This window comes from Coregonus clupeaformis, unplaced genomic scaffold (assembly GCF_020615455.1).
Source record: "Coregonus clupeaformis isolate EN_2021a unplaced genomic scaffold, ASM2061545v1 scaf1447, whole genome shotgun sequence".
Taxonomy (NCBI): Eukaryota; Metazoa; Chordata; class Actinopteri; order Salmoniformes; family Salmonidae; genus Coregonus; species Coregonus clupeaformis.
In genome coordinates, this window is record NW_025534901.1 from 95,366 (window position 1) to 117,614 (window position 22,249).

At 41.1% G+C, this 22,249-nt stretch overlaps 4 long non-coding RNA genes across 6 annotated transcripts; 2 read left to right on the top strand and 2 right to left on the bottom strand.

Annotated features, from left to right (window-relative positions):
- Window positions 1–4,162: 4,162 nt before the first annotated feature.
- On the top strand, window positions 4,163–5,577 carry LOC123487068. Its single transcript, XR_006659607.1, has 3 exons — window positions 4,163–4,219; window positions 5,276–5,362; window positions 5,461–5,577. It is a non-coding gene; the product is annotated as an uncharacterized LOC123487068 (long non-coding RNA).
- Window positions 5,578–8,047: 2,470 nt separating this feature from the next.
- LOC123487069 lies at window positions 8,048–10,004 on the top strand. The gene is made up of 3 exons (XR_006659608.1): window positions 8,048–8,120; window positions 9,447–9,616; window positions 9,892–10,004. It is a non-coding gene; the product is annotated as an uncharacterized LOC123487069 (long non-coding RNA).
- Window positions 10,005–15,228: 5,224 nt separating this feature from the next.
- Window positions 15,229–19,258, bottom strand: LOC123487066. 2 transcript variants are annotated; one of them, XR_006659605.1, is made up of 3 exons: window positions 19,229–19,258; window positions 19,018–19,078; window positions 15,229–15,269 (listed from the first exon to the last, which is right to left on the bottom strand). It is a non-coding gene; the product is annotated as an uncharacterized LOC123487066 (long non-coding RNA). The 2 variants fall into 2 exon arrangements; XR_006659604.1 differs by lacking the exon at window positions 15,229–15,269 and adding an exon at window positions 18,357–18,377.
- Window positions 19,256–19,816, bottom strand: LOC123487063. Of its 2 annotated transcripts, none has more exons than XR_006659601.1 (3): window positions 19,598–19,816; window positions 19,432–19,494; window positions 19,256–19,304 (listed from the first exon to the last, which is right to left on the bottom strand). It is a non-coding gene; the product is annotated as an uncharacterized LOC123487063 (long non-coding RNA). The 2 variants fall into 2 exon arrangements; XR_006659600.1 differs by having other exon boundaries at window positions 19,258–19,301.
- Window positions 19,817–22,249: the final 2,433 nt, after the last annotated feature.

The following is a 22,249-nucleotide window of genomic DNA, read 5'->3' on the forward strand; positions in this document are numbered from 1 at the left end:
CGCAAAGTGGTAGGCCATTCAAGCTCAGAGAATGGGACCGGCGAGTGCTGATGCGCGTAGCGCTTAAAAATAATCTATCCTCGGTTGCAACACTCACCACCCAGTTCCAAACCTCCGCCAGAAGCAATGTTGGCACAAGAACTGTTCGTCAGGAGCTTCATGAAATGGGTTTCCATGGCCGAGCAACCGCACACAAGCCTAAGATCACAATGCACATTGCCAAGCGTCGGCTGGAGTGGTGTAAAGCTTGCCGCCATTGGACTCTGGACAGTGGAAATGCTTTCTCTGGAGTGATGAATCACGCTTCACCATCTGGGGGTCCAACGGACAAATCTGGGTTTGCCGGATGCCAGGAGAAGCTACCTTCCTGAATACCAACTGTAAAGTTTGGTGGAGGAGGAATAATGGTCTGGGGCTGTTTTTCATGGTTCGGGCTAGGCCCCTCAGTTCCAGTGAAGGGAAATCTTAAATCTAAAGCATACAATGACATTCTAGACAATTCTGTGCTTCCAACTTTGTGGCTACAGTTTGGGAAGGCCCTTTCCTGTTTCAGCATGACAATGTCCCCGTGCACAAAGCGAGTACCGACTACAGAATAATGCCCATGATTTTGGAATGAGATGTTCAACGTGTCCAAATACATTTGGTGATGGAGTGTACATACACACAGAGCATGTCTACATGATTGACTCAATATAAATAGTGTCCATTTGTATTACAACAAAGTAACTTACCATTCAGGGTGACTCAGACCGGATAACCGATGGTTGATTTTATGGATCTGGACTGGATCTCTCCCTGACACCAGTAGAGACCCTGGTCAGACTCAGCAACACTGCTGATGATGAGGGTGTCTCCAGTTATAGTGTGTCTGACAGACTGGGATACTACATTATCATTCCTGTCTTTGTACCACTGATAGCTCCAGCTACTGTCAGACCCTACTGAACACGTCAGAGTAACTGTCTCTCCAGGGAACACAGGGTTTGGCTCTGCTGTCAGTGTAGCTTTGGGCAGAGCTGCAGAAACACACAACATACAATTTTAAAACAACTAAATATCATCCTTAAATTGGGGCCCAATGAAGTGGTTATAAGTATGGAGGCACTGATGTGAATGAGACATAAGATGACTTACCTGTCACTGTCAGTGTGACTACATCACTCCACTCAGAATATTGCTGCTCCTCAATATGTGTACCCAGACATAGGTTGTCACCACTGTCGGAAATCTTAGCAGCACTGATCTCATGTTCATTCTTCTTACTGGCGGAGTCAGAATTACCATTCTTGTGCATTGTGTATTTCCAGTCAGTGACTCCTTGCCCCTGTACGTCACATCTGAGAGTGACAGTCAGGCTTCGGTGTTCCTCACCTCATCACAGGAGCATTGCAAGCAGGTAAATTACCTCATTTAAATATGAAAATGAAATGCAAACCTGTGAGTGTATTGCCACACTGCAAACTACTACCACAGATGGTGGATAAATTATGTCTTACTCAGGCCTTTTACCATTGAAAAAAAATTGTTACATTTCCGGTCTGCTTAACCCTTAAAGGTGCAGAAATCGCTCAGCCATTTTCTGGTTGCTAAAATTCTAAAAGTTCGCCTAATTTCAGTTTATGTGAAAAAACAAGCAAGTGTAAAAAATCATTGTACCATCTAAACCGCTGTGAAATCTATTTTCAATAACCAGAAATATTGTATTTTCAGCTGTTTGAAGCTGGTGTACGAAACTGAAAGTAAAAGACGTAAAAAAGAAACTTAAGAATGGGAAGCATAGAAATAGGACACACAGAACAGATCTACCGCTTCTTAGACATGCTTTCAATTACAATTAGTTTTTGTTTGTTTATTTAACCTTTATTTAACTAGGCAGGTCAGTTAAGAACACAATCTTATTTACAATGACATATCTATAACTCAAATTTCTATGTGAATGTGGTCGGGTCGCCCAAAAAGTTACATATTTCAGCTTTATGGAGTCACTCTCCCATAGACACCAATGCGATAGCAGCTGGGTCTGGTCTGCTTAATTCATTGACTGACTGTATAAGAACCACAAAAAGGAGCAAGTCAGATGTCTCGATTCATCTTCCATCTCTGTTACTACCACTGTTGATGACAACAAAAAGAGATGTGACTCAGTGCACCAATGTCATGATATTGTTGTCAGATGAAAAAACTATAATGTGTTGCATGGAGAAGACATGTTGAGATCCAGAACCATCTTACTGAATGGATAACATTCTCAGTTGTCCACATAACATTCAAATGACACTGTCTGTGCATATTGTAGTGTACATCCAATACATTCCACTAGGTGTCTCAGAAGTTCCATTATTCACAATATGTACAAGTCATGCTAGAATAACACAGTGGGCTATTGTGCTATTTGTAAAATGTATTGTAGGACATGGTAATACAGTAGTAGCAGTGGTGGTAGTAGTAGTATATTAAAAGTAGTAGCATTAGCAGTGGTAGTAGTAGCAGTAGTAATAATAATAGTAGAAGTAGTGGTGGTGGTAGTAGTATATTAACAGTAGTAGCAGTAGTAGTAATAATAAAAGTAGTAGTGGTAGTGGTATATTAACGGTAGTAGCATTAGTAGTGGTAGTAGTAGTAGCGGTAGTAGTAGTAATAATAAAAGTAGTAGCAGTGGTGGTAGTAGTAGTATATTAACAGGAGTAGTAGTAGTAGTGGTGGTGGTGGTGGTAGTATTATATTAACAGTAGTAGCATTAGTGGTGGTGGTAGTATTATATTAACAGTAGTAGCATTAGTGGTGGTAGTAGTAGTAGCAGTAGTAGTAGTAGTAGTAGTAGTAGTAGTAGTAGTAGTAGTAGTAGTAGTAGTAGTAGTAGTAGTGGTAGTAGTAATAATAATAATAATAATACAATTGGTAGTGGTGGTGGTGGTGGTAGTAGTATATTAACAGTAGTAGCATTAGTAGTGGTAGTAGCAGTAGTAGTAATAAAAGTAGTGGTGGTGGTGGTAGTAGTGGTAGTTGTAGTAGTATTATTATTAGTGGTAGTAGTAGTAGTAATAATAAAAGTAGTAGTGGTAGTAGTAGCTCTGGATGAGAGCGTCTGCTAAATGACTAAAATGTAAATGTAGTAGTAGTAGTGGTAGTAGTAGTAGTAGTAGTAGTAGTAGTAGTAGTAGTAGTAGTAGTAGTAGTAGTAGTAGTAGTAGTAGTAGTAATAATAATAATAGTAATAATAATAATATAGTAGTAGTAGTAGTAGTAGTGGTAGTAATTGAGTTTCAGACACATTGGTTCATATTTCGTCATTTTAAAACTATGAAAAAGGATCAAACGATGAATACCTAATCTGAACACACCTCACCACATCATTTACCTGCCTTGGACAACAGGCTCCATAGACAGTATGTAGATATGAGAATAGTGTAACTGTCACCGGTTATTCAAATAGATTCACAGAAAACAACAGTTTCTTCCTCAGCTGTCAGTATCGACCTCCAAGAGAGCCCACAAAAAGAGTCAAATTATGAAATGATTATTATAAAACATTATTTGATGATATATGATGTTATATATTATATTATGAATATAGAAAGAATGTATTATCTGCTGTCTCTCTTTAACCATCTATCATGAATGATACTTAACTGACAGATACTGTTATATCTCTATATAATTACAGCTAGCTAGAATCCTACCTACTGTAAATTCTACAGGCCATGTTTGAATGAGCATGACAAGTCAACTGTCTTGGCTCTGCCTTTAGAGATGGCATCAGTAATACAGTTCAATGACAGGGTTGATAGTTTACAACATATTCAAATGAAGTTCTACTTTACCACATATTCAAATGAAGTTCTACTTTACCACATATTCAAATGGAGCCCAGAGGTAAATAGGAACTGAATGTTAGTTTTTTACTGCACCTCAACACCCCTTACTCAACATTCTCCTGGGACGTGTGTGTGTGTGTGCATGTTGTTTGCATAACATCCTGTGTATTCCGTAACAGATGTGTTTGTGTACTACGTGTGTGTGTGTGGTTGAGTGTGTGAGTGTTTATGGGATTTTAATGAGTGAGCATGTGTGATGTTAAGGGACTTTTTCCTCTTCTGGTCTCCACTCTGAGAGAGGACAGAGTAGTGATGATGTCTGGTGAAATCGTCTACTTCCGATGTTACATTCACTCGGCATCAGAACCAAGATGCTGGAGCAGAAAGTGAAGTTTCTAAAGGTGAGTCTCTCCTCCTCTTTATTCTCTCATTTATATCGTTATATTAGTTTTCAAACATACGTTTACAATACAACATTTCATCACCTTTGGGGGCGAGGGTTGAGATGTCATAATTCAACAAGGAGTTAGTAACAGAAGAAGGCTGTATAGACTGTTATTCATTAACTGGTTATTGTTATAGTGATGATGTTTTACTGTATGGTTGTTTCACAAATAATAACTGTGTAAACCCAGGGGCTATAGGGAAAAGAAGGCATATTTTGGTTGGGATCAATATGAGCATTTCTGAAGTGTGTTTGTAACAGTACTTGAGGATAAATATGAATTAGTACTATATGTTTAACATCTGGTATTGTATGAGACACTGGGCATCTCTTTTAGAATGTACTATAGCATAATTATGTAAAGTGCAATGTTTTAGTTTTATTAATGACTTTCAGACATGTCCTTTTCCTTTTGAATATATTCCATAGGACCTCAACAATGGTTCTCCATATAGAATCCTGTTTTGAAGGATATGTACAGTATTAGTGCAATGTAAAGGGCATGAGAAGATGACAGTTCCATGTAAAGTAGTTGTTATTCGTCACACTCTGGACATGTCTGTTGGATTTCATACTGTGAACCAACTTCCAGACAGACATACAGACAGAAAGACAGCATCAACATGTAACATTTGGTTCATGGCCAAAAGGGTTTCCTCATTTCTCTTGACAATAAGTTAGCTTTTCTTCAGATATGCTGAATTAGAATATTAGATTGGTTAGTTACCCTAACAGTTAATGAAATGGTTTGCAGGTTGGACCTTCCAGTCAAGGGACTCTGACCTAGTACAGCTCAAAGGAAAGAATGTTGGGATAGTGGATTATAAGAGAGGAACTAGAATGGGACATTTCTTATAGAATGTTGAGATAGTGGATCGTGAGAGAGAGGAACTAGAATGGGACATTTCTAATAGGTGGTAATCACCATGTTGGTTTTAGTGAAATCATGTAATCACGCAATAGAGACAAAAGAAGGAACTCCATCTCTTACTTAATCTTGCTGTAACCATAGGAACAGTGGAAGGTGATGAGGATGTCACATACTCTGAGGTCAGAAGACCAGGAGGTAGAGCTAGAGAGCAGGAGGATCCTGGGAAAGGTGAGGTGTGTGTGTGTTACAGTTAGCTAAGGGTTACATTAAGAACCCCTTATTTAACCTTAAGACCTTATAACCTCTGACCCCCACTCCTTTTCCAGGAAGTGAACCTGGCACTAGTGACCCCTCTCCATCAGAGGGGTCAAAAGCTGCATTCCCTGAGGGAGGGTCTGGGAGCGTTCCCGTGGTGACCCTAGTGTGTCTCTGTGTTCTACTGCTGGGCCTGGCTATCACTCTGGGAGTCCTCTGTGAGTATAGAACCATTTTACTGAACCCTGACCCTTTTACAATACTGAACCCTTTTACACTACTGAAGTCTTTTACACTACTGAACCCTTTTACCTTACTGAACCCTTTTACACTACTGAACCCTTTTACACTACTGAACCCTGACCGTTTTACACTACTGTACCCTTTTACACTACTGAACCCTTTTACACTACTGAACCCTTTTACACCACTGATCCCTTTTACACTACTTAATCCATTTACACTACTGAACCCTTTTACACTACTGAACCCTTTTACACTACTGAATCCATTTACACTACATATCCACCATAGTTGCTGTTCTGGAACTCTGCTGAAAAGGACCATGTGCAGAGAAAATATCCAAGCCACCCCAGACCAGTACATTTCAGGTTGGTACGATAGTCTGAAACAGAAGAGAAAAAACAACTACCCTCCATCTTGTCTCCTTGTCTCTGTTCCAGATGCTTCCAACATGACTAGTCTTCAAGCTGAGGAGGCTCGCTTTGCCCAGATGAAAGATAATCTAACAGGTGAGAATATCAATGATCCAGAGGCCTTTACCATTATCAACCTCTTATATAAATGTTTGAGAGAATCCTTCATATAAATCATTAAGGTGCAGTTTGTCAATGGGGGACTGGCTCGGATTAAAATACTGCCATTTCACTGTAATAGATAAATGAAATATTGTTTAATTTTAATAGGACTATGGTTAGATAATAGGTAATTCTAGCTTGGACAAAGTTTACTTTCTTAATTTGTGGTTAGATATGTACATAAATGAATGTTATTCATCCATATTATTTGCTCTTTCATAACAGGCAAACTGCATGAACTGCAAGACAACTATAAGAGACTGCAGAATGAGAGCCACAACATAACAGGTAGGTAGTCTAGAGCAGGACTCTACTGACATGGGACTGACTAGCTGCTGTTCTCCCATTCATATCAGAATATTGTCATAACATATCTGTAATTATTGAAGTGCTTTTAAAGGCTGGTCATGACACACATTAACACCATCATCCCAGACAGCCTAGACCCACACCAATTCACATACACTACAGATCCACAGATGAAGCAATCTCAATTGCACTTCACACTGCCCTCTCCCACCTAGACAAGAGGTGAAATAACTATGTGAGAATGCTGTACATAGACTACAGCTCAGCGTTCAACACCATAGTCCACTCCAATATCATTACCAAGCTAAGGACCCTGGGACTGAACACCTCCCCTCTGCAACTGGATCCTGGACTTCCTGACAGGCCGGCCCCAGGTGGTGAGGGTAGGCAACAACACCTCCACCACGCTGACCCTCAACACGGGGCCCCTCAGGGGGTGTGTGCTTAGTCCCCTCCTGTACTCCCTGTTCACCCACGACTGACCCACATTCACATACACACACACACACACACACACACACAAACATAACACAAACACATACACATTACACACACACTTTTATACTCATAATTTGCTGCTGCTGCTACACTGTTCTTTATTTTACTCTTATTATGATCCATCCTGATGCCTAGTCACTTTACCCTGCCTTCATGTACATATCTACCTCAAATACCTCAGCATATTGATCTGATACTGGTACTCCCTGTATATAGCTCCATTCTTTTGTATTTTATTCATTTACATTTTAGTCATTTAGCAGACACTCTTATCCAGAGTGACTTACAGTTAGTGAATACATATTTTTTTAAATACTGGCCCCCCGTGGGAAATGAACCCACAACCCTGGCGTTGCAAACGCCATGCTCTACCAACTGAGCTACATCCCTGCCGGCCATTCCCTCCCCTTCCCTGGACGACGCTGGGCCAATTGTGCGCCGCCCATGAGTCTCCCGGTCGCAGCCGGCTGCGACAGAGCCTGGATTCGAACCAGGATCTAGTGGCACAGTTAGCACTGCGATGCAGAGCCTTAGACCACTGCGCCAGTTTTTATTTTAAACTCTGCATTTTAGGGAAGGGCTCATAAGCAAGAATTTCACGGTAAAGTCTACACCAGTTGTATTCGGCGCATGTGACTAATAACACTTGATTTGATTTGACATACTAATGTAAAGGGGAAGTTGAACCCAATTTAACTAAAACTTCTCATTTCAATACAAAGTTCCATGTTATCAAGATTACGATTACATTTACACTGCAGTAGTATTGCTTCCCCAAAACATGTTTCAATATTGTATATGCTATCATTGCACTGTATATGAGGAAGGACATGGGTTTTTCTTGACCAGGGAAAAGTCCTGGCCCTAATGGAAATTTAGTCATATGAGTGTGGTGAAGTGCATTGGAAAGTAATTTTATACTTCAAATGTTTTGTTTGCCAACTACATACCTTTGTATTATGGCCTTAATTCAACAGAAGTACACTGTCTTCTAATTTGATGTAAATCTCTTCTGTTCTTAGTCCAGAAAGAGTTGTTATCCTCAGGTCTTTGAGACTGTGAGGCCAACCTGACTAGGGTAAAAGATCTCCTGCCAACCATCCAAGGTCAGTTCAATCCTCCCTATGTACTGTGGTTGTGACTAGATGGATTACAGCTACAAATGAGATTACAATACAAATAAGAATGGAATAATGGATTCATGGAATATAATAATTATTATACCTATGGATTTAACATTTAACTACTGCGAGAGTTTGGACATACGTTTTGAAGCCAGATAACGACTCAGAGTAGGATATAACTTTTTGTTGCTATGGCGATAGATAGCTAGATGCTAGCTAGAGGTAGGGCAGCAATGTGCAGATAGCTGGTAGTCAATATGTACAGAGTTTCAATTTGAAAAGACCACATTTAGGATGCATTGGCATTTAGCAGGACAAATTGGCTTGGTTATATTGTATCTCTGCACTGGCAATTTATTTGAAACGTTATAGTTTATTTCCTACCTCCACCGGAATGTGGCAAGCACGATTACATGATAGGATAGGATGTATATGATTAAATGCATTATACACTGTTTGTTTACCTCAATATTGATTTAGCTAGCATTGTGAAGCAGTGTCTACGCATACAAGCAACAGTTCATTGATATTTCATCAAAAATAAACAATCGCCAGTGAAACTATTCATTTTTACTTTGAGAAAATCTAAGTGATATCCGACTCCGACTCATCATCTGGCTTCCAAACGCAAGTCCAAACTCTCGCAGTGCTCAATGGTGAATCTCGTCCGTAGCTGTACTCCATCTAGTCACAACCATATACTCTAACCTATGACAGAATGAGCGTGGATGTCCAATGGCCAGTAGTTCAATTATAGGATATGTGGTGGAGCTGTTCTTCAACTTGTTACCCAGTCAGCCCAATTCTGATCTTTTTCCCCACTAATTGGTATTTTGACCATAGGAGGTTGGTGGCACCGTAATTGGGGAGGACGGGCTCAAGGTAATGGCTGGAGCGGAATTGGTGGAATGGTACCAAATACATCAAACACATGGTTTCCATGTGCTTGATCCCATTCCAATTACTCCCTTCCAGCCATTATTATGAGCTGTCCTTCCCTCAGCAGCCTCCACTGCTTTTGACCAATCAGATCAGCTCTTTTGCTGAGCATTTGCCCAATTATTGTCAAAAGATCTGATTGCTCAAAAGACCAATAATTGAGCAAAAGATCAGAATTGGGCTGACAGTGTAAACGCAGTATGTCATTGTTTCTCATTCCATTGATGTCCTTTCTCTTTCAGGTTATCTCTCCCTTAGCCCACAACTCTTGTGCTCTCTTAAAGGGACACACACATTTAACAAGAACATCACAGGATGTAGAACTGAAAGTAATCACATTTCAATTATGTTATCTCTTCTCTCTTCTAGGGAATCAGAAGGAATGTAATGCTGATAGGAAGCCATGTTCTCCTGGCTGGGAGTTCTACAATGGATCATGTTACTACTTCTCTAAAGACAAACTGACCTGGGAACAGAGTCAGTACGCCTGCATCCGCGATGGAGGACACCTGGTCATCATAGAGAGTAGTCAGGAGCAGGTAAGGTTGGAGGTGCAGTAATTAATTGCTAATGACTTTCACATAAAGCGCAGACTTCAAGTTAGGATACAGCCTTCTTTTAGTGTCTCTCTGTGCTTTGCATGTCTGTCTCCATTGGTTGACCTTAGAGGAAAGCAGGCGGGGCTCTCGCTCTTCAAGTTAAAAATATACTTTATTTAGAATAGTATAAAAAAATAAATGTTCAGCCATCAAAGCTTTCTTCAGGATGAGAACCATTGGTCCATTGGTTGATTAACGTGTGGTTTCCTCCATAGGAGTTTATAAAACATTGGGTAACATTGGGAATTGATCCTTATGAACACAGCCCCTGGATAGGACTGACAGATGAGAAGCAAGAGAAAGTGTGGGTCTGGATGGACAATACAACTCTTTTTAATGAGAACATCAAGTAAGGATGTTTTTAAGGTATACATTTGCACACATCTACACACACAGGTAAGCACGCATATAATAATAATAATATAATATGCCATTTAGCAGACGCTTTTATCCAAAGCGACTTACAGTCATGCGTGCATACATTTTTGTGTATGGGTGGTCCCGGGATCGAACCCACTACCTTGGCGTTACAAGCGCCGTGCTCTACCAGCTGAGCTACAGAGGACCACGCATGCTCACACAAACACACACACACACACACACACACACACACACACACACACACACACACACACACACACACACACACACACACACACACACACACACACACACACACACACACACACACACACACACACACACACACACACACACACACACACACACACACACACACACACACACACACACACACACACACACACACACACACACACACACACACACACACACACACACACACACACACACACACACACACACACACACACACACACACACACACACACACACACACACACACACACACACACACACACACACACACACACAAAGACACACAAAAACAACTCAGCTGTACACTCAAAAGCAAAACATTGTATACATAGTTCTGTTGTGGCCAAATATATTGGCACTCTTGCACTTTTATTAAATCATTCAATATTTATTCTCAAATAACTTGAAATAGAAAATAACTTTTGATATCCAAACATTTCTATTGGCTTTTCAACATTGCAGAACATTTACATTTTTGTATACTTAAGAAACTTTTTACTGGCAATTTGGCCCAGTCTTTAGCATCAATCTGCTCTAATTCTTCAATGTTAGAGGGGTGCCCTCCACCAATTTCTGTTTTCAGATCTCACCATTGATTTGGGCTGTGATTCAGATCTGGACTCATTACTGCCCACTCCAGAACAGTCCAGTGTTTCTTCTTGAACCGTTCCTGGGTGCTTTTTGATGTGTGTTTGGGGTTGTTGTCCTGCTGGAGGACCCACAACCTTCAATGGAGACACAGTTTTTGGACACTGGATTTAACACTGGACTCCAATCTGCTGATTTCATGATGTCTTGCGCACGTTCAAGACCCCCAGTACTAGAGGCAGCAAAGCAACCCCACAGCATTATCAAACCTCCCCATGTTTGATTGTAGGGATGGTGTTCTTTTAATTGAATGCTTCATTTGGTCATCGGTAAACACAGTGCTGATCTGTAATGATCAAATTAGGTTTTTTGTTTGTGGCCAGTGAAGATTCCAGATCTGAATCACATCCATAATCTATGGCGATATCTGAAAACAGCAGTTGGTGGAAGGCCCCCCTCAAACATTGAAGAATTAGAGCAGTTTGCTGCTGAAAATTGGGGCCAAATTGCCAGTAGAAAGGTTCAGAAAGTTCATTGAGGGCTACAGGATGCATTTGTCAGGAGTTGTCTTGGCCAAAAGCTCTGCTACCAAGTACTAGCTCCAGGGGGCTAATCATTTAGTCCATGCCATTTGTCTTTATTTTTTAAATATGTTTTATTTCCTTCTACTGCGACATACTGTATGGAGTAATGGTTTCCCTTCTCCATTCTCTAGGTACTGGGACTCCAGCCAACCAAATAACGGTGGGCCTAATGGTGAAATAGAAAACTGTGTCCGAATTGGTCAACACTGTTACAGAGATAACAATTGTTGGTTTGACTTTCCATGTGCCAAACCATCTAACAGAATCTGTGAGAGTCGTTCAGTCTGTGAAAGTCAGGCAGCCTCTCCATAGTATTGCAAAATGTAGTGTATTGAATGAGTAACCAGCACAAGACACCTCATTGTTGGGTAGTATGTAGGACCAGTTGCCTAGACACAGATTAAAACCTAGTCCTGGACTATGAACCATATTCAATGGAGATTCCCCATTTAGTGTTTTTAGTCCAGGACTAGGTTTAATCTGTGTCCAGGAAACTCGAGCCATAATGTAACATTTGGGTTAATTCAGAGTATTAGCTTCAGAGCTTTTTGTTTGTCTGAATTTGTGGGTTTTACACACCAGCCAAGCTTCTGGGAGAGCATGATTGTTACCTTTTGATTAGTTCCTCCACATAGCCAGCTGGATGTGACAGATCCTGCTAAATTGAATTGAACTTTTCTATTCATATTTGTAAATATGCTTTCTCATGTAACATTTTAAATGTTAGTCATTTAAAAGATGCTCTTATCCAGAGTGACTTACAGTTAGTGCATTTTAGTAAATAATTAGATATACAGTAGTATTAGAGAAATTATTATTGTAAAGATGTTATATACTGGTTTAGGATGCACGGTTTAGCCTGTATGGTTTAGCCTGCATGGTTTGGCCTGTTATCTCAACCTTCTTTCCAGGAAAATGTAACTCGTTTGTTGGAGATGGGTTCTAACAATGGGATTCAAGAATTCAGCAGTTTTTATGGATTTATTGTAACAATGGGATTCATTAATTCAGCTGTTTTTATATATTTATTTGTATATGTAGGTCTAATAGATGGAATTAGACATGAATTAATAAATAAATAAACATTTCATGATCTATATGTTTTATGTTCACAATTTTCTGTATTTGCGGTTCGGTATCTGAGTCTATATCAAGTCTTAGTCAATGTAACAACGTGGTCTCTGAGAGGGATGGAGGGTAGTTTAGTAGGGGTCTCTGAGAGGGATGGAGGGTAGTTTAGTAGGGGGTCTCTGAGAGGGATGGAGGGTAGTTTAGTAGGAGGTCTCTGAGAGGGATGGAGGGTAGTTTAGTAGGGGGGTCTCTGAGAGGGATGGAGGGTAGTTTAGTAGGGGGGGTCTCTGAGAGGGATGGAGGGTAGTTTAGTAGGGAGGTCTCTGAGAGGGATGGAGGGTAGTTTAGTAGGTCTCTGAGAGGGATGGAGGGTAGTTTAGTAGGGGGTCTCTGAGAGGGATGGAGGGTAGTTTAGTAGGGGGTCTCTGAGAGGGATGGAGGGTAGTTTAGTAGGGGGTCTCTGAGAGAGATGGAGGGTAGTTTAGTAGGGGGTCTCTGAGAGGGATGGAGGGTAGTTTAGTAGGAGGTCTCTGAGAGGGATGGAGGGTCGTTTAGTAGGGGATCTCTGAGAGGGGTGGAGGGTAGTTTAGTAGGAGGTCTCTGAGAGGGATGGAGGGTAGTTTAGTAGGTCTCTGAGAGGGATGGAGGGTAGTTTAGTAGGGGTCTCTGAGAGGGATGGAGGGTAGTTTAGTAGGGGGTCTCTGAGAGGGATGGAGGGTAGTTTAGTAGGGGTCTCTGAGAGGGATGGAGGGTAGTTTTAGTAGGGGGGGTCTCTGAGAGGGATGGAGGGTAGTTTAGTAGGGGGTCTCTGAGAGAGGGATGGAGGGTAGTTTAGTAGGGGAGGTCTCTGAGAGGGATGGAGGGTAGTTTAGTAGGGGTCTCTGAGAGGGATGGAGGGTAGTTTAGTAGGAGGTCTCTGAGAGGGGATGGAGGGTAGTTTAGTAGGGCAGTTTATCTCCTATTGTGCAGTACACTGTGTCTGGTTTGTTGACATTATTCCCAAAATATTTTTTTTATAGCTATAATTGACTGTCTTACTTCTGTAGATCTCCATACAACCAGCTGGATGTGACAGAAGTTACTGAAATTGAGATTTTTTAATATGCCTCATCTTATTAATAATTAGACATACAGTATATATTAGAAAAATAATGATATACCCAGATGACTGACTGGTTGGTTGGTTGATGGAATAGTTGATTGATTGATTAATTGGGTCCAATTCAGGAAGTAAACTGAAAGTCCAATTCAATCAATGACTTCTCAAGTCAGTTCAATGGAAATGCACTATAGCAGATAATGGCACACATGCATAAATATGGCAGAATTCAGATATGACATCATTATTTTAGCATTATCCATTGAGTTTTTAAATTACGGCGCACGGCATGGTTCAATGAAGCACAATCTACTTTTTTTGAAATTGCTGGCGTCTTGAAGCTAATATTTATATTATGTATATTGTGCTAATGAACTTACAAAGAAATATTAATGGAGAGCAATGCAAAATACGCTGAACTTAGCCAAACAAAGAATGTGTGGTAAGTGCATGGAGGCCGCCATCTTTATGGACCTCCTCTATTGTCACATCTATTTTCTATGCAAACTTGCTAAATGTTAACAAAAGATCACTGGACAAATTAATGGAAACCTAGCTATGGAGAGGGATGGAGGGGTAATGTATCTCCTTTTGTCCAGTACACTGTCTGGTTTGTTGAAATTATTCCAGTCTTTGTCCACTCGATGGCGTTGTGCTGCAGCTATAGAAGACTGATGTAGGCTCTGCCTCAGAAGGGCTATGTGATTCCGTCCTCTCTTCTGGTGAAGTGTACTCTTTGTCTCCTGGATGGACTTCTTCTCCTCCTGCTACTGCTGGTACTGCTGCTCCTGGTCTCCCTGCAGTGTCGTGGATTGATGTCACCTTCAGAGATGGAAGAGGGCTGTGGTTCTGGCTTCTCACCTGCTGGAACATTCACTAGGCTGTCAGCTTCTAGAACAACAACCTGTTAGGAGATGAGAAATCACAATGTAAATTATCACTTTTTTTATCCTGTGAAAACATAGATAAATAATTAAAAGAGAGAATATCTGCAGTAGCTGTTCTTCTTTAGTGGATGGAGGTGTTTTGCCAGATATGATCCATCCTACAACAACTAACACACCAACGAAGAACACCCCAATAACACTGCCCACAATGGTTCCAACTGGTGATGCTGCAGTTTGCCCATCCTTCTCTTCGCTTCTTGTGATTGGTCAAAAGACCAATTAGTGGAAAAAATATCAAAATTGGTCTGTCTGTCTAAACACAGCCTTTGTGTATAGAGAGAGTAGTTCACTGGGTTATAATCCACCCACTAAAATGTAAGAACAAAATAACTAACCAACAAACAATACAATACAAATCAATACGCAATACAATTGCTGTAGCTGCAGATAAGATCCATCATCATTACACCATATCATTGTTTAAAAAGCTGTTACAATAATACAATTAAACCATGATTCAATAAAATATATTTGTTTTAGTAAAAAAACAAGAGAAAAATCCTTCATGTACAATGTGTTATGGTGTGTGTGCTTGTGTGTTTTTGTGTGTGTGTTTGTAAGTGCATGCATGTGTGTGCGTGTATGTTTGTGCATGGCTCTGTGTGTGTGTGTGTGTGCATAATCCATGTCCACAGGTTTCTCCTGCTCCTCCTCTGATGGTGTGTCCCTCCATCTCCCTCAAGGACCTGTAACATATCACTACACAAAGTTATTTATCCCTCCATCTCCCTCAAGGACCTGTAACATATCACCACACAAAGTTATTTATCCCTCCATCTCCCTCAAGGACCTGTAACATATCACCACACAAAGTTATTTATCCCTCCATCTCCCTCAAGGACCTGTAACATATCACCACACAAAGTTATTTATCCCTCCATCTCCCTCAGGACCTGTAACATATCACCACACAAAGTTATTTATCCCTCCATCTCCCTCAAGGACCTGTAACATATCACCACACAAAGTTATGTATCCTCCCATCTCCCTCAAGAACCTGCAACATATCACCACACAAAGTTATTTATCCCTCCATCTCCCTCAAGGACCTGTAGACATATCACCACACAAAGTTATTTATCCCTCCATCTCCCTCAAGGACCTGTAACATATCACCACACAAAGTTATTTATCCCTCCATCTCCCCTCAAGGACCTGTAACATATCACCACACAAAGTTATGTATCCCTCCATCTCCCTCAAGGACCTGTAACATATCACCACACAAAGTTATTTATCCATCCATCTCCCTCAAGGACCTGTAACATATCACCACACAAAGTTATTTATCCCTCCATCTCCCTCAAGGACCTGTAACATACAGTGAGGGAAAAAAGTATTTGATCCCCTGCTGATTTTATACGTTTGCCCACTGACAAAGAAATGATCAGTCTATAATTTTAATGGTAGGTTTATTTGAACAGTGAGAGACAGAATAACAACAAAAAAATCCAGAAAAACGCATGTCAAAAATGTTATACATTGATTTGCATTTTAATGAGGGAAATAAGTATTTGACCCCTCTGCAAAACATGACTTAGTACTTGGTGGCAAAACCCTTGTTGTAATCACAGAGGTCAGACGTTTCTTGTACTTGGCCACCAGGTTTGCACACATCTCAGGAGGGATTTTGTCCCACTCCTCTTGCAGATCTTCTCCAAGTCATTAAGGTTTTGAGGCTGACGTTTGGCAACTCGAACCTTCAGCTCCCACCACAGATTTTCTATGGGATTAAGGTCTGGAGACTGGCTAGGCCACTCCAGGACCTTAATGTGCTTGTTCTTGAGCCACTCCTTTGTTGCCTTGGCCGTGTATTTTGGGTCATTGTCATGCTGGAATACACCATCCATGACCCATTTTCAATGCCCTGGCTGAGGGAAGGAGGTTCTCCCTTAGATTTGACCGGTACATGGCCCCGTCCATCGTCCCTTTGATGCGGTGAAGTTGTCCTGTCCCCTTAGCAGAAAAACACCCCCCAAAGCATAATGTTTCCCACCTCCATGACGGGCATGTATGTGCTTTCTTGAGCAGGGGGACCTATGCGGGCGCTGCAGGATTTTGTCCTTCACGGCGTAGTGTGTTACCAATTGTTTTCTTGGTGACTATGGTCCCAGCTGCCTTGAGATCATTGACAAGATCCTCCCGTGTAGTTCTGGGCTGATTCCACACCGTTCGCATGATCATTGCAACTCCACGGGGTGAGATCTTGCATGGAGCCCCAGGCCAAGGGAGATTGACAGTTCTTTGGTGTTTCTTCCATTTGCGAATAATCGCACTCAACTGTTGTCACCTTCTCACCAAGCTGCTTGGCGGTGGTCTTGTATCCCATTCCAGCATTGTGTAGGTCTACAATCTTGTCCCTGACATCCTTGGAGAGCTCTTTGTCTTGGCCATGGTGGAGAGTTTGGAATCTGATTGATTGATTGCTTCTGTGGACAGGTGTCTTTTATACAGGTAACAAGCTGACATTAGGAGCACTCCCTTTAAGAGTGTGCTCCTAATCTCAGCTCATTACCTGTATAAAAAGACACCTGGAACCAGAAATCTTTCTTATTGAGAGGGGGTCAAAACTTATTTCCCTCATTAAAATGTAAATCAAATTCTAACATTTTTTACATGCGTTTTTCTGGATTTTGTTGTTGTTATTCTTTGTCTCACTGTTCAAATAAACCTACCATTAAAATTATAGACTGATCATTTCTTTGTCAGTGGGCAAACGTACAAAATCAGGAGGGGATCAAATACTTTTTTCCCTCACTGTATCACCACACAAAGTTATTTATCCCTCCATCTCCCTCAAGGACCTGTAAAATATCACCACACAAAGTTATTTATCCTCCCATCTCCCTCAAGAACCTGCAACATATATCACCACACAAAGTTATTTATCCCTCCATCTCCCTCAAGGATCTGTAACATATCACCACACAAAGTTATTTATCCATCCACTCTCCCTCAAGGACCTGTAACATATCACCACACAAAGTTATTTATCCCTCCATCTCCCTCAAGGACCTGTAACATATCACCACACAAAGTTATTTATCCCTCCATCTCCCTCAATGACCTGTAACTTATCACCACACAAAGTTATTTATCCTCCATGTCCCTCAAGGACCTGTAACTTATCACCACACAACGTTATTTATCCTCCCATCTCCCTCAAGAACCTGCAACATATCACCACACAAAGTTATTTATCCCTCCATCTCCCTCAAGGGCCTGTAACATATCACCACACAAAGTTATTTATCCCTCCATCTCCCTCAAGGACCTGTAACATATCACCACACAAAGTTATTTATCCCTCCATCTCCCTCAAGGACCTGTAACATATCACCACACAAAGTTATTTATCCCTCCATCTCCCTCAATGACCTGTAACTTATCACCACACAAAGTTATTTATCCCTCCATGTCCCTCAAGGACCTGTAACTTATCACCACACAACGTTATTTATCCTCCCATCTCCCTCAAGAACCTGCAACATATCACCACACAAAGTTATTTATCCCTCCATCTCCCTCAAGGACCTGTAACATATCACCACACAAAGTTATGTATCCATCCATCTCCCTCAAGGACCTGTAACATATCACCACACAAAGTTATTTATCCCTCCATCTCCCTCAAGGACCTGTAACATATCACCACACAAAGTTATTTATCCCTCCATCTCCCTCAAGGACCTGTAACATATCACCACACAAAGTTATTTATCCCTCCATCTCCCTCAATGACCTGTAACTTATCACCACACAAAGTTATTTATCCCTCCATCTCCCTCAAGGACCTGTAACTTATCACCACACAACGTTTTTTATTGGTATAATTTAAACAGGTAGAGTATACTTTGATATACTTTGGGCTCCCGAAAGTGGCGCAGTGGTCTAAGGCACTGCATCTCAGTGCTTGAGGCGTCACTACAGACCCCTGGTTCGATTCCAGGCTGTATCACAACCGGCTGTGATTGGGAGTCCCATAGGGCGGCGCACAATTGGCCCAGCGTCGTCCGGGTTTCACCGGTGTAGGCTGTCATTGTAAATAAGAATTTGTTCTTAACTGACTTGCCTAGTTAAATAAAGGAAAAATAAATATCAGAGCATTATTTTCATAAGTATAATACATGTGCAGCATCTTAATTTGATCACTCTGCTGTTGCAGGAAATGTCCTGCACAGCAGGAAATGCAAACTCGTAGTGTATTCAAGATCTAAAAAAGGCTTCTAAAGTTTGTAATTTCCACTAGAATTTCAGACTTCATTTTCCCTAACTACAAATGTATCAAGCCCTACAAAAATGTCCATTAATTATAATACATACAATACTTCAAATTGCCTTTTGCTGCAGGATTATTTTCTTTCTTTGAGAAACTGGTGAAATGAAGATCCTTCACCTGTATTAGTGTCAATAGCATATGGCTATTAGTCTTACCTGGGGCTGTGTGTGGCTTCACTTGAGAAAAGACAATCTGCCGCTGGTGGGGTTGCTTTTTCTGTAAGAGAGAACATCAGCATAATACGATACTTATGTCCAGAATAATATCCAGAATAATATCCAGAATAATATACAGCTATTCAATATGGGGTCAAAGAGGAGTGAGGTTCTGATAGGGGAATATGGAGGGAGGGATGTCTAGTCTTACCTCTCTTCTTATTGGCTTTGACCTTCTTTTTGGAGGTCAACCTCAGCATAGGTCACATCAACAGGTCCAGCTGCTGCTGACAATGGACATTTCCAGTCAACAAATGAAGGAATTAGCTTAATACATATTCTACCTCTTCATCACAAAATCAGAAATTACGAATTAAGGTTTTAATGACTGCCAACCTGTAGAATGGGTCTTACCTGTGGCTTCCCCTGTCTTCACCTCAGAGTAGACAGGATTTTATTTTGGATAATCTCTCTTTACTGAGGAGGAGGAAGTGGAGCAGATGTACAATGTACACATTGTAACTCATCTTAGATCCACTGCTATATTTTTTTCTCAATATATGTCACAGTTGAGAGTCACCTTTCTTTTTCTTGTCCAACTTGTTCAGTTGAATCTGGACGTAAGTCACATGACTTGGTCCAGCAGCAGAAGCACCAGCAGCATCTGAGACATAATACACAAACACCTCCACTTAGTCAAACTCTACATGTCATATTAAATGAAGAGAAGCAGGCTACTACACATTCATACGGAAAACATTACATTACACTACCATTATCATTGTTGTCTGAGGGATTGATCGTATCGTAGATCGAAAAAGAGATACATCTTAGTTAGTTTGGTTATTCCTCAGCTTGCCTATGAACATATAGTATGATAACATGTTGTATACAAAGTGGATGTTGATGAGTCAGTGTATGAGGTTACAGAGAGAGGAGAGTGGTAGAGGTCTGGGCTGAGAGACTGACCATGCTGCTGATGTGTATACCCAGTATCAGGAGCCTGGCCCTGGGTAGATCCTTGGTCCTGTTGGGGTCCTGGTTGGTGCTCTGGGGCTGAGGGGGCCTACAGGGAGAGAGATACTCACCATAGGGAAGCACAGAGAAGATGTTATACTGTACGTATCAATATAGTTGAGAGAAAGGTGTCGTCACCAGAATATTCTGTTGAACTAGAAACATTGTGTTATGTACTGAACTTCCTTCAAATATTTGCATATTATATTTAGACATTTCTCTCCTAAACATGTAATTTAATGTTTTGAATTAAATGAGAAATTGTAAATGTCTCACCTTTTGCTGTTTTGATATCTCCACAGCAGGACCAGGAGAATGACCAGTAGAACACCAGCAACAACCAGACCCACAACCACTCCTACTAGGACTGATGTAGAGGATCCAGGAGCTACGACTGGAGAGACTGGAGAGAGAACAGCACAACACCATCAGACTCTGAGGCAGAAAATAAATAAAATAGTTTAATTCCTGTATGTATCTGAGTCTGATGACTTGGAGATCAGAGATGATAAGAGAGGGATGAAATGTTTTACTCTGTTCTCCTCACACACGGTCAGGAGAGCAGCTGATAAGCAGCAGTAAGGTACGGCTCACTGTGACAGGTAGGGTCTCAATCACAACCGTGCCCTGTTTTAAATGTGCACTCTGTAGGATTTATGCTAGATTTGCCTCTAGGGGTGCAAGTGAGACAAAATTATTTATTTCTGTAACACATGACCTGACCAGGAAAAACTGGTGTATTCATGAAACTTTGGGCAGGGAATTCTTAGTCCAGCCAGCTGTGCAGTAAGACAGGGAGGAATTATTGTAGATGCTGGTGAAGCTTGCGGTTGAATTTGTGAACAAAGTGAGGCATTATTTGTGTTCTTACCTTGTTACCACACTCTTTGTTCTCTCCTATGTCCTCAGATGAACAGCCCAAGCCTGACGGTGGTGGTGGAGGGGGAGACCCACGTCCCTGGGATCGTAATGTTGCTCTTAGGATTTCTGTTCAGATGTCTTAACATATATTTTCAGAGGTGAGTGGGAGTTAAAAATTACAACAAATTTTCATTTCTATCAAATTTCACAGTGTCTTGTGTATAAATAAACGCTCCCTTAATTTAAGTTCTAGCTGAAATGAAGACGTGTTACAACCTATATTTTGTGTGCTAGGTGCAAAATAGAAGATATCACTGACTGCCTTGTTTTATGTTTGTCATAGAGTCCTTCACATGCATTTGCATTTACATTTTCGTCATTTAGCAGACGCTCTTATCCAGAGCGACTTACAAATTGGTGCATTCACCTTATGATAGCCAGTGGGACAACCACTTTACAATATATCACTTTTTTGGGGTGTGAAGTACGGGGAGGGTAGAAGGATTACTTTTATCCTATCCCAGGTATTCCTTAAAGAGGTGGGGTTTCAAGTGTCTCCGGAAGGTGGTGAATGACTCCGCTGTCCTGGCGTCGTGAGGGAGGTTGTTCTTACCATTGGGGTGCCAGAGCAGCGAACAGTTTTGACTGGGGGGGTCACGCCAAGGTTCGCACTCTGGGAGGAGGACACAACGGAGTTGTCAACCGTGATGGCGAGATCATGGAGCGGGCAGTCCTTCCCCGGGAGGAAGAGCAGCTCCGTCTTGCGAGAGGTTCAGCTTGAGGTGGTGATCCGTCATCCACACTGATATGTCTGCCAGACATGCAGAGATGCGATTTGCCACCTGGTTATCAATCAGGTTCAACAAGTAAGCAGCTTTACTTTAGAAACAACTTCCTCCCGTGCACAGACATCAAACAGCTCAACGTATAGTTTTGATTTACGTTTGGTTGAGTTGTCAACTAATGTGAATTCAATGTGAAATCAACCCCCAAAAAATCTATATGTCATTGGATTTATGTCTAAGGTTGGTGAAAAAAATATGAAATGCCTTTACATTACAGATTTTTTTCAAATCCAATCACTTTTCCACGTTGATTCAATCTCCTCACATAGTTTGTTTTGGTTGAAATGACGTGGAAACAATGTTGATTCAACCAGTGTTTGACTGTTTGACCAGTGGGTATGTACATCAAATGTCTATACCAAGGTTTGTTGGTATTTTTTGGTGTTTTTACAGGCGTCGAAGCATCAACCAGGTCGGTACTACACTTTCGGGATAAAAAAAAACTCCAGCCTACCTATAGAAAGGAGCTGAACATCGTAGTCGACAAAGTGCCTGAAGAAGAGCACCTG